A 12162-nucleotide genomic window follows, 5' to 3' on the forward strand; every position below is an offset into this window, starting at 1 on the left:
CTGCGAGCTGGGTTTGCACCAGCGCAGGGAATCGCAATGCAACTTGAAACATAACATCGGCGGCTCGTGGGTCCAGGGGGTATGATTCTCGCTTAGGGAATTCCTGTGGCTTAGATATGCGAGAGGTCCCGAGTTCAAATCCCGGACGAGCCCAGTCACATTTAGTTAAACTCAACACCTCATTCATGAAAGCTGAAATCGCTCTACTTTAAAAAAAACGGAATGATCCGGGACTGTGAGCTCTGCCATTTTAAACAGACACAGAATGATCCGGGACTGTGAGCACTCCCGGTTTAAACAGACCCAGAGTGATTAATAACTGACCACGACCCATTCCATTAAAGACAGGCCTGATTTTCAATGCTTATGAAATCGATGGCAACATAAATCGGACTGTTTCTATAATAGGCGGCCGATTACAATGCCCGCTCTTCTGCTGGACGACAAATCATAATTTTTCCATTTATCTCCGTCATTTCTCTCCAGCCAAATGAACTGAGTGCAGGTGTCAGCCGTGGCTCAGCGGGGGCAAAGTCAAGCAGCACTCCAGAGACTTGAGCACATAATCCAGGCTGACACTCGAGTGCAGTACTGAGGTAGTGCTGCACTGTTGGTGCCTCCGTCTTGCTGGTAAGACGTTAAACCGGGCCCTCCGATCCCATGAGAGTATGCCGAAAAGAGCGAGGATTTCTCGCCCATTATTTAGCTCTCAACCAAAGACACTAAAACAGAAAATCTCTTCATTAATGTTGATAAATATTTTTGAAATTACATTGCCTCCTAAAGGAGAAATTTATGTTTCTGCTCCCTAAACATTTGCCTCTGGTCCCGCTACTCTTTCATTCGGTGACAATCTCAGCAGAAGAAAGGAGGAGTTCGACAATCTCCGAATCACGATCACTGCTCCACATTCATTCAAGATGTTGAAGAATTGCAGTGGTCTCTTTAAATTTTAACAAGATATGAGTAATGCATGGGGCACAGACCAGGAGCACCAGGGCGATTCTGACGAAATTGCATTTGAAAGTTTATTTTAGGCAAGTTTCAGTTAAAAGCTCGGAAAGGGGACCAGTATCAAACGTAATAACGACGAGGATGGGATCCGCCTTATCGATGAACAGTCCATCGCCTCAACCTCTCGGCCACCTCGTCTCAACCATGCACTGCTCTCAGCCATTCCATTTCCTGGTTTTTGCATCTAAGCAGAAATACCCTGAAAGAAAGTGCACTTCACCTCTTATCCTGCCCATGCACACAGATCTACAATGTTGAAAATGTACAATCAGCTTAATGTAAGCAAAAGGCCTTCCGCTGCTTCAGTTGAGGGACTGTCAAAAATGGTTGGTTTGAAGCCAGATTCAGAACAGGTGTCGCCTAGTTAATTGAACGACCGCGGCAGGACTCGAACCTGCAATCGTCTGATAACTGAAAAACCTCGCAACCGAAGTCAGACGCCTTATCCATTAGGCCACGCGGCCACTGATGCGACTGTACCTCTTTTTATGGGGAGAATTGTGAGCAGATTCAATTAAAATGCTCGCAAAAAGAAGCGGATTGAGGAAAAGATAAACATATTTTAACTGAATGAACAGGACTTCTGCGAGCTGGGTTTGCACCAGCGCAGGGAATCGCAATGCAACTTGAAACATAACATCGGCGGCTCGTTGGTCTAGGGGTATGATTCACGCTTAGAGAATTTCTGTGGCTTAAAATGCGAGAACTCCCGGGTTCAAATCCCGGACGAGGCCAGTCACATTTAGTTAAACTCAACACCTCAGTCATGAAAGCTGAAATCGCTCTACTTTAAAAAAAACGGAATGATCCGGGACTCTGAGCTCTGCCATTTTAAACAGACACAGAATGATCCGGGACTGAAAGCACTCCCGGTTTAAACAGACCCAGAGTGATTAACAACTGACCACGAGCCATTCCATTAAAGACAGGCCTGATTTTCAATGCTTAAGAAAGCGATGGCAACATAAATCGGACTGTTTCTATAATAGGCGGCCGATTACAAGGCCCGCTCTTCTGTTGGACGACAAATTGAAGGTTTACTCCATTATTATTTTTCCATTTATCTCCGTCATTTCTCTCCAGCCAAATGACCTGAGTGTAGGTGTCAGCCGTGGCTCAGCTGCAGCCATGTCAAGCAGCACTCCAGAGATTTGAGCACATAATCCAGGCTGACACTCCAGTGCAGTACTGAGGTAGTGCTGCACTGTTGGTGCCCCCGTCTTGCTGGTAAGACGTTAAACCGGGCCCTCCGATCCCATGAGAGTATGCCGAAAAGAACGCGGGTTTCTCGCCCATTATTTAGCTCTCATCCAAAGACACTACAACAGAAAATCTCTTCATTAAGGTTGATCAATATTTTTGAAATTACATTGCCTCCTGAAGGAGAAATTTATGTTTCTGCTCGCTAAACATTTGCCTCTGGTCCCGCTACTCTTTCATTCGGTGACAATCTCAGCAGAAGAAAGGAGGAGTTCGACAATCTCCGAATCACGATCACTGCTCCACATTCATTCAAGATGTTGAAGAATTGCAGTGGTCTCTTTTAATTTTAACAAGATATGAGTAATGCATGGGGCACAGACCAGGAGCACCAGGGCGATTCTGACGAAATTGCATTTGAAAGTTTATTTTAGGCAAGTTTCAGTTAAAAGCTCGGAAAGGGTGCCAGTATCAAACGTAATAACGACGAGGATGGGATCCGCATTCTCGATGAACAGTCCATCGCCTCAACCTCTCGGCCACCTCGTCTCAACCATGCACTGCTCTCAGCCATTCCATTTCCTGGTTTTTGCATCTAAGCAGAAATACCCTGAAAGAAAGTCCACTTCACCGCTTATCCTGCCCATGCACACAGATCTACAATGTTGAAAATGTACAATCAGCTTAATGTAAGCAAAAGGCCTTCCGCTGCTTCAGTTGAGGGACTGTCAAAAATGGTTGGTTTGAAGCCAGATTCAGAACAGAAAAAGTGTCGCCAATTTAATTGAACGACCGCGGCAGGACTCGAACCTGCAATCGTCTGATAACTGAAAAACCTCGCAACCGAAGCCAGACGCCTTATCCATTAGGTCACGCGGCCACTGATGCGGCTGTACCTCTTTTTATGGGGAGAATTATGAGCAGATTCAATTAAAATGCTCGCAAAAAGAAGCGGATTGAGGAAAAGATAAACATATTTTAACTGAATGAACAGGACTTCTGCGAGCTGGGTTTGCACCAGCTCAGGGAATCGCAATGCAACTTGAAGCATAACATCGGCGGCTCGTTGGTCTAGGGGTATGATTCTCGCTTAGGGAATTTCTGTGGCTTAAAATGCGAGAGGTCCCGGGATCAAATCCCGGACGAACCCAGTCACATTTAGTTAAACTCAACACCTCAGTCATGAAAGCTGAAATCGCTCTACTTTAAAAAAAACGGAATGATCCGGGACTGTGAGCTCTGCCATTTTAAACAGACACAGAATGATCCGGGACTGTGAGCACTCCCAGTTTAAACAGACCCAGAGTGATAAACAACTGATCACGAGCCATTCCATTAAAGACAGGCCTGATTTTCAATGCTGAAGAAAGCGATGGCAACATAAATCGGACTGTTTCTATAATAGGCGGCCGATTACAATGCCCGCTCTTCTGTTGGACGACAAATTGAAGGTTTACTCCATTATAATGTTTCCATTTATCTCCGTCATTTCTCTCCAGCCAAATGAACTGAGTGTAGGTGTCAGCCGTGGCTCAGCTGCAGCCAAGTCAAGCAGCACTCCAGAGATTTGAGCACATAATCCAGGCTGACACTCCAGTGCAGTACTGATGTAGTGCTGCACTGTTGGTGCCCCCTTCTTGCTGGTAAGACGTTAAACCGGGCCCTCCGATCCCATGAGAGTATGCCGAAAAGAACGAGGATTTCTCGCCCATTATTTAGCTCTCATCCAAAGACACTAAAACAGAAAATCTCTCCATTAAGATTGATCAATATTTCTGAAATTACATTGCCTCCTGAAGGAGAAATTTATGTTTCTGCTCCCTAAACATTTGCCTCTGGTCCCGCTACTCTTTCATTCGGAGACAATCTCAGCAGAAGAAAGGAGCAGTTCGACAATCTCCGAATCACGATCACTGCTCCACATTCATTCAAGATGTTGAAGAATTGCAGTGGTCTCTTTTAATTTTAACAAGATATGAGTAATGCATGGGGCACAGACCAGGAGCACCAGGGCGATTCTGACGAAATTGCATTTGAAAGTTTATTTTAGGCAAGTTTCAGTTAAAAGCTCGGAAAGGGTACCAGTATCAAACGTAATAACGACGAGGATGGGATCCGCATTCTCGATGAACAGTCCATCGCCTCAACCTCTCGGCCACCTCGTCTCAACCATGCACTGCTCTCAGCCATTCCATTTCCTGGTTTTTGCATCTAAGCAGAAATACCCTGAAAGAAAGTCCACTTCACCGCTTATCCTGCCCATGCACACAGATCTACAATGTTGAAAATGTACAATCAGCTTAATGTAAGCAAAAGGCCTTCCGCTGCTTCAGTTGAGGGACTGTCAAAAATGGTTGGTTTGAAGCCAGATTCAGAACAGAAAAAGTGTCGCCCAGTTAATTGAACGACCGCGGCAGGACTCGAACCTGCAATCGTCTGATAACTGAAAAACTTCGCAACCCGAAGTCAGAGGCCTTATCCATTAGGCCACGCGGCCACTGATGCGGCTGTATTTCTTTTTATGGGGAGAATTGTGAGCAGATTCAATTAAAATGCTCGCAAAAAGAAGCGGATTGAGGAAAAGATAAACATATTTTAACTGAATGAACAGGACTTCTGCGAGCTGGGTTTGCACCAGCGCAGGGAATCGCAATGCAACTTGAAACATAACATCGGCTGCTCGTTGGTTTAGGGGTATGATTCTCGCTTAGGGAATTTTTGTGGCTTAAAATGCGAGAGGTCCCGGGTTCAAATCCCGGACGAGGCCAGTCACATTTAGTTAAACTCAACACCTCAGTCATGAAAGCTGAAATCGCTCTACTTTAAAAAAAACGGAATGATCCGGGACTCTGAGCTCTGCCATTTTAAACAGACACAGAATGATCCGGGACTGAAAGCACTCCCGGTTTAAACAGACCCAGAGTGATTAACAACTGACCACGAGCCATTCCATTAAAGACAGGCCTGATTTTCAATGCTTAAGAAAGCGATGGCAACATAAATCGGACTGTTTCTATAATAGGCGGCCGATTACAATGCCCGCTCTTCTGTTGGACGACAAATTGAAGGTTTACTCCATTATTATTTTTCCATTTATCTCCGTCATTTCTCTCCAGCCAAATGACCTGAGTGTAGGTGTCAGCCGTGGCTCAGCTGCAGCCATGTCAAGCAGCACTCCAGAGATTTGAGCACATAATCCAGGCTGACACTCCAGTGCAGTACTGAGGTAGTGCTGCACTGTTGGTGCCCCCGTCTTGCTGGTAAGACGTTAAACCGGGCCCTCCGATCCCATGAGAGTATGCCGAAAAGAACGAGGATTTCTCGCCCATTATTTAGCTCTCATCCAAAGACACTACAACAGAAAATCTCTTCATTAAGGTTGATCAATATTTTTGAAATTACATTGCCTCCTGAAGGAGAAATTTATGTTTCTGCTCCCTAAACATTTGCCTCTGGTCCCGCTACTCTTTCATTCGGTGACAATCTCAGCAGAAGAAAGGAGGAGTTCGACAATCTCCGAATCACGATCACTGCTCCACATTCATTCAAGATGTTGAAGAATTGCAGTGGTCTCTTTTAATTTTAACAAGATATGAGTAATGCATGGGGCACAGACCAGGAGCACCAGGGCGATTCTGACGAAATTGCATTTGAAAGTTTATTTTAGGCAAGTTTCAGTTAAAAGCTCGGAAAGGGTAAAGTATCAAACGTAATAACGACGAGGATGGGATCCGCATTCTCGATGAACAGTCCATCGCCTCAACCTCTCGGCCACCTCGTCTCAACCATGCACTGCTCTCAGCCATTCCATTTCCTGGTTTTTGCATCTAAGCAGAAATACCCTGAAAGAAAATCCACTTCACCGCTTATCCTGCCCATGCACACAGATCTACAATGTTGAAAATGTACAATCAGCTTAATGTAAGCAAAAGGCCTTCCGCTGCTTCAGTTGAGGGACTGTCAAAAATGGTTGGTTTGAAGCCAGATTCAGAACAGAAAAAGTGTCGCCAATTTAATTGAACGACCGCGGCAGGACTCCAACCTGCAATCGTCTGATAACTGGAAAACCTCGCAACCGAAGCCAGACGCCTTATCCATTAGGCCACGCGGCCACTGATGCGGCTGTACCTCTTTTTATGGGGAGAATTGTGAGCAGATTCAATTAAAATGCTCGCAAAAAGAAGCGGATTGAGGAAAAGATTAAACATATTTTAACTGAATGAACAGGACTTCTGCGAGCTGGGTTTGCACCAGCTCAGGGAATCGCAATGCAACTTGAAGCATAACATCGGCGGCTCGTTGGTCTAGGGGTATGATTCTCGCTTAGGGAATTTCTGTGGCTTAAAATGCGAGAGGTCCCGGGTTCAAATCCCGGACGAGCCCAGTCACATTTAGTTAAACTCAACACCTCAGTCATGAAAGCTGAAATCGCTCTACTTTAAAAAAAACGGAATGATCCGGGACTGTGAGCTCTGCCATTTTAAACAGACACAGAATGATCCGGGACTGTAAGCACTCCCGGTTTAAACAGACCCAGAGTGATGAACAACTGACCACGAGCCATTCCATTAAAAACAGGCCTGATTTTCAATGCTTAAGAAAGCGATGGCAACATAAATCGGACTGTTTCTATAATAGGCGGCCGATTACAATGCCCGCTCTTCTGTTGGACGACAAATTGAAGGTTTACTCCATTATAATGTTTCCATTTATCTCCGTCATTCTCTCCAGCCAAATGACCTGAGTGTAGGTGTCAGCCGTGGCTCAGCTGCAGCCAAGTCAAGCAGCACTCCAGAGATTTGAGCACATAATCCAGGCTGACACTCCAGTGCAGTACTGAGGTAGTGCTGCACTGTTGGTGCCCCCGTCTTGCTGGTAAGACGTTAAACCGGGCCCTCCGATCCCATGAGAGTATGCCGAAAAGAACGAGGATTTCTCGCCCATTATTTAGCTCTCATCCAAAGACACTACAACAGAAAATCTCTTCATTAAGGTTGATCAATATTTTTGAAATTACATTGCATCCTGAAGGAGAAATTTATGTTTCTGCTCCCTAAACATTTGCCTCTGGTCCCGCTACTCTTTCATTCGGTGACAATCTCAGCAGAAGATAGGAGGAGTTCGACAATCTCCGAATCACGATCACTGCTCCACATTCATTCAAGATGTTGAAGAATTGCAGTGGTCTCTTTTAATTTTAACAAGATATGAGTAATGCATGGGGCACAGACCAGGAGCACCAGGGCGATTCTGACGAAATTGCATTTGAAAGTTTATTTTAGGCAAGTTTCAGTTAAAAGCTCGGAAAGGGTACCAGTATCAAACGTAATAACGACGAGGATGGGATCCGCATTCTCGATGAACAGTCCATCGCCTCAACCTCTCGGCCACCTCGTCTCAACCATGCACTGCTCTCAGCCATTCCATTTCCTGGTTTTTGCATCTAAGCAGAAATACCCTGAAAGAAAATCCACTTCACCGCTTATCCTGCCCATGCACACAGATCTACAATGTTGAAAATGTACAATCAGCTTAATGTAAGCAAAAGGCCTTCCGCTGCTTCAGTTGAGGGACTGTCAAAAATGGTTGGTTTGAAGCCAGATTCAGAACAGAAAAAGTGTCGCCTAGTTAATTGAACGACCGCGGCAGGACTCGAACCTGCAATCGTCTGATAACTGAAAAACCTCGACAACCGAAGTCAGACGCCTTATCCATTAGGCCACGCGGCCACTGATACGGCTGTACCTCTTTTTATGGGGAGAATTGTGAGCAGATTCAATTAAAATGCTCGCAAAAAGAAGCGGATTGAGGAAAAGATAAACATATTTTAACTGAATGAACAGGACTTCTGCGAGCTGGGTTTGCACCAGCGCAGGGAATCGCAATGCAACTTGGAACATAACATCGGCGGCTCGTTGGTCTAGGGGTATGATTCTCGCTTAGGGAATTTCTGTGGCTTAAAATGCGAGAAGTCCCGGGTTCAATTCCCGGACGAGGCCAGTCACATTTAGTTAAACTCAACACCTCAGTCATGAAAGCTGAAATCGCTCTACTTTAAAAAAAACGGAATGATCCGGGACTGTGAGCTCTGCCATTTTAAACAGACACAGAATGATCCGGGACTGAAAGCACTCCCGGTTTAGCAGACCCAGAGTGATTAACAACTGACCACGAGCCATTCCATTAAAGACAGGCCTGATTTTCAATGCTTAAGAAAGCGATGGCAACATAAATCGGACTGTTTCTATAATAGGCGGCCGATTACAATGCCCGCTCTTCTGTTGGACGACAAATTGAAGGTTTACTCCATTATTATTTTTCCATTTATCTCCGTCATTTCTCTCCAGCCAAATGACCTGAGTGTAGGTGTCAGCCGTGGCTCAGCTGCAGCCATGTCAAGCAGCACTCCAGAGATTTGAGCACATAATCCAGGCTGACACTCCAGTGCAGTACTGAGGTAGTGCTGCACTGTTGGTGCCCCCGTCTTGCTGGTAAGACGTTAAACCGGGCCCTCCGATCCCATGAGAGTATGCCGAAAAGAACGAGGATTTCTCGCCCATTATTTAGCTCTCATCCAAAGACACTACAACAGAAAATCTCTTCATTAAGGTTGATCAATATTTTTGAAATTACATTGCCTCCTGAAGGAGAAATTTATGTTTCTGCTCCCTAAACATTTGCCTCTGGTCCCGCTACTCTTTCATTCGGTGACAATCTCAGCAGAAGAAAGGAGGAGTTCGACAATCTCCGAATCACGATCACTGCTCCACATTCATTCAAGATGTTGAAGAATTGCAGTGGTCTCTTTTAATTTTAACATGATATGAGTAATGCATGGGGCACAGACCAGGAGCACCAGGGCGATTCTGACGAAATTGCATTTGAAAGTTTATTTTAGGCAAGTTTCAGTTAAGAGCTCGGAAAGGGTACCAGTATCAAACGTAATAACGACGAGGATGGGATCCGCATTCTCGATGAACAGTCCATCGCCTCAACCTCTCGGCCACCTCGTCTCAACCATGCACTGCTCTCAGCCATTCCATTTCCTGGTTTTTGCATCTAAGCAGAAATACCCTGAAAGAAAGTCCACTTCACCGCTTATCCTGCCCATGCACACAGATCTACAATGTTGAAAATGTACAATCAGCTTAATGTAAGCAAAAGGCCTTCCGCTGCTTCAGTTGAGGGACTGTCAAAAATGGTTGGTTTGAAGCCAGATTCAGAACATAAAAAGTGTCGCCCAGTTAATTGAACGACCGCGGCAGGACTCGAACCTGCAATCGTCTTATAACTGAAAAACCTCGCAACCGAAGTCAGACGCCTTATCCATTAGGCCACGCGGCCACGGATGCGGCTGTACCTCTTTTTATGGGGAGAATTGTGAGCAGATTCAATTAAAATGCTCGCAAAAAGAAGCGGATTGAGGAAAAGATAAACATATTTTAACTGAATGAACAGGACTTCTGCGAGCCGGGTTTGCACCAGCGCAGGGAATCGCAATGCAACTTGAAACATAACATCGGCGGCTCGTTGGTTTAGGGGTATGATTCTCGCTTAGGGAATTTCTGTGGCTTAAAATGCGAGAGGTCCCGGGTTCAAATCCCGGACGAGGCCAGTCACATTTAGTTAAACTCAACACCTCAGTCATGAAAGCTGAAATCGCTCTACTTTAAAAAAAACGGAATGATCCGGGACTGTGAGCTCTGCCATTTTAAACAGACACAGAATGATCCGGGACTGAAAGCACTCCCGGTTTAGCAGACCCAGAGTGATTAACAACTGACCACGAGCCATTCCATTAAAGACAGGCCTGATTTTCAATGCTTAAGAAAGCGATGGCAACATAAATCGGACTGTTTCTATAATAGGCGGCCGATTACAATGCCCGCTCTTCTGTTGGACGACAAATTGAAGGTTTACTCCATTATAATTTTTCCATTTATCTCCGTCATTCTCTCCAGCCAAATGACCTGAGTGTAGGTGTCAGCCGTGGCTCAGCGGCAGCAAAGTCAAGCAGCACTCCAGAGATTTGAGCACATAATCCAGGCTGACACTCCAGTGCAGTACTGAGGTAGTGCTGCACTGTTGGTGCCCCCGTCTTGCTGGTAAGACGTTAAACCGGGCCCTCCGATCCCATGAGAGTATGCCGAAAAGAACGAGGATTTCTCGCCCATTATTTAGCTCTCATCCAAAGACACTACAACAGAAAATCTCTTCATTAAGGTTGATCAATATTTTTGAAATTACATTGCATCCTGAAGGAGAAATTTATGTTTCTGCTCCCTAAACATTTGCCTCTGGTCCCGCTACTCTTTCATTCGGTGACAATCTCAGCAGAAGATAGGAGGAGTTCGACAATCTCCGAATCACGATCACTGCTCCACATTCATTCAAGATGTTGAAGAATTGCAGTGGTCTCTTTTAATTTTAACAAGATATGAGTAATGCATGGGGCACAGACCAGGAGCACCAGGGCGATTCTGACGAAATTGCATTTGAAAGTTTATTTTAGGCAAGTTTCAGTTAAAAGCTCGGAAAGGGGACCAGTATCAAACGTAATAACGACGAGGATGGGATCCGCATTCTCGATGAACAGTCCATCGCCTCAACCTCTCGGCCACCTCGTCTCAACCATGCACTGCTCTCAGCCATTCCATTTCCTGGTTTTTGCATCTAAGCAGAAATACCCTGAAAGAAAATCCACTTCACCGCTTATCCTGCCCATGCACACAGATCTACAATGTTGAAAATGTACAATCAGCTTAATGTAAGCAAAAGGCCTTCCGCTGCTTCAGTTGAGGGACTGTCAAAAATGGTTGGTTTGAAGCCAGATTCAGAACAGAAAAAGTGTCGCCTAGTTAATTGAACGACCGCGGCAGGACTCGAACCTGCAATCGTCTGATAACTGAAAAACCTCGACAACCGAAGTCAGACGCCTTATCCATTAGGCCACGCGGCCACTGATACGGCTGTACCTCTTTTTATGGGGAGAATTGTGAGCAGATTCAATTAAAATGCTCGCAAAAAGAAGCGGATTGAGGAAAAGATAAACATATTTTAACTGAATGAACAGGACTTCTGCGAGCTGGGTTTGCACCAGCGCAGGGAATCGCAATGCAACTTGGAACATAACATCGGCGGCTCGTTGGTCTAGGGGTATGATTCTCGCTTAGGGAATTTCTGTGGCTTAAAATGCGAGAAGTCCCGGGTTCAATTCCCGGACGAGGCCAGTCACATTTAGTTAAACTCAACACCTCAGTCATGAAAGCTGAAATCGCTCTACTTTAAAAAAAACGGAATGATCCGGGACTGTGAGCTCTGCCATTTTAAACAGACACAGAATGATCCGGGACTGAAAGCACTCCCGGTTTAGCAGACCCAGAGTGATTAACAACTGACCACGAGCCATTCCATTAAAGACAGGCCTGATTTTCAATGCTTAAGAAAGCGATGGCAACATAAATCGGACTGTTTCTATAATAGGCGGCCGATTACAATGCCCGCTCTTCTGTTGGACGACAAATTGAAGGTTTACTCCATTATAATGTTTCCATTTATCTCCGTCATTTCTCTCCAGCCAAATGACCTGACTGTAGATGTCAGCCGTGGCTCAGCTGCAGCCATGTCAAGCAGCACTCCAGAGATTTGAGCACATAATCCAGGCTGACACTCCAGTGCAATACTGAGGTAGTGCTGCACTGTTGGTGCCCCCGTCTTGCTGGTAAGACGTTAAACCGGGCCCTCCGATCCCATGAGAGTATGCCGAAAAGAACGAGGATTTCTCGCCCATTATTTAGCTCTCATCCAAAGACACTACAACAGAAAATCTCTTCATTAAGGTTGATCAATATTTTTGAAATTACATTGCCTCCTGAAGGAGAAATTTATGTTTCTGCTCCCTAAACATTTGCCTCTGGTCCCGCTACTCTTTCATTCGGTGACAATCTC

At 45.3% G+C, this 12162-nt stretch overlaps 5 non-coding genes across 5 annotated transcripts; 2 read left to right on the forward strand and 3 right to left on the reverse strand.

Annotated features, from left to right (window-relative positions):
- Positions 1-1387: 1387 nt before the first annotated feature.
- trnar-ucg (transfer RNA arginine (anticodon UCG)) lies at positions 1388-1478 on the reverse strand. Its single transcript is given in 2 exon segments — positions 1388-1423; positions 1442-1478. It is a non-coding gene; the product is annotated as a tRNA-Arg (tRNA).
- A 5029-nt stretch (positions 1479-6507) lies between these two features.
- trnap-agg (transfer RNA proline (anticodon AGG)) lies at positions 6508-6597 on the forward strand. The gene is given in 2 exon segments: positions 6508-6543; positions 6562-6597. It is a non-coding gene; the product is annotated as a tRNA-Pro (tRNA).
- Positions 6598-7851: 1254 nt separating this feature from the next.
- On the reverse strand, positions 7852-7943 carry trnar-ucg (transfer RNA arginine (anticodon UCG)). Its single transcript is given in 2 exon segments — positions 7852-7887; positions 7907-7943. It is a non-coding gene; the product is annotated as a tRNA-Arg (tRNA).
- A 1795-nt stretch (positions 7944-9738) lies between these two features.
- trnap-agg (transfer RNA proline (anticodon AGG)) lies at positions 9739-9829 on the forward strand. Its single transcript is given in 2 exon segments — positions 9739-9774; positions 9793-9829. It is a non-coding gene; the product is annotated as a tRNA-Pro (tRNA).
- A 1252-nt stretch (positions 9830-11081) lies between these two features.
- Positions 11082-11173, reverse strand: trnar-ucg (transfer RNA arginine (anticodon UCG)). Its single transcript is given in 2 exon segments — positions 11082-11117; positions 11137-11173. It is a non-coding gene; the product is annotated as a tRNA-Arg (tRNA).
- Between the last annotated feature and the right edge of the window lie 989 nt (positions 11174-12162).

This window comes from Somniosus microcephalus, unplaced genomic scaffold (genome assembly GCF_052327205.1).
Source record: "Somniosus microcephalus isolate GS21.2 unplaced genomic scaffold, FLI_Smic_1.0 unresolved_chr1, whole genome shotgun sequence".
Classification (NCBI taxonomy): Eukaryota; Metazoa; Chordata; class Chondrichthyes; order Squaliformes; family Somniosidae; genus Somniosus; species Somniosus microcephalus.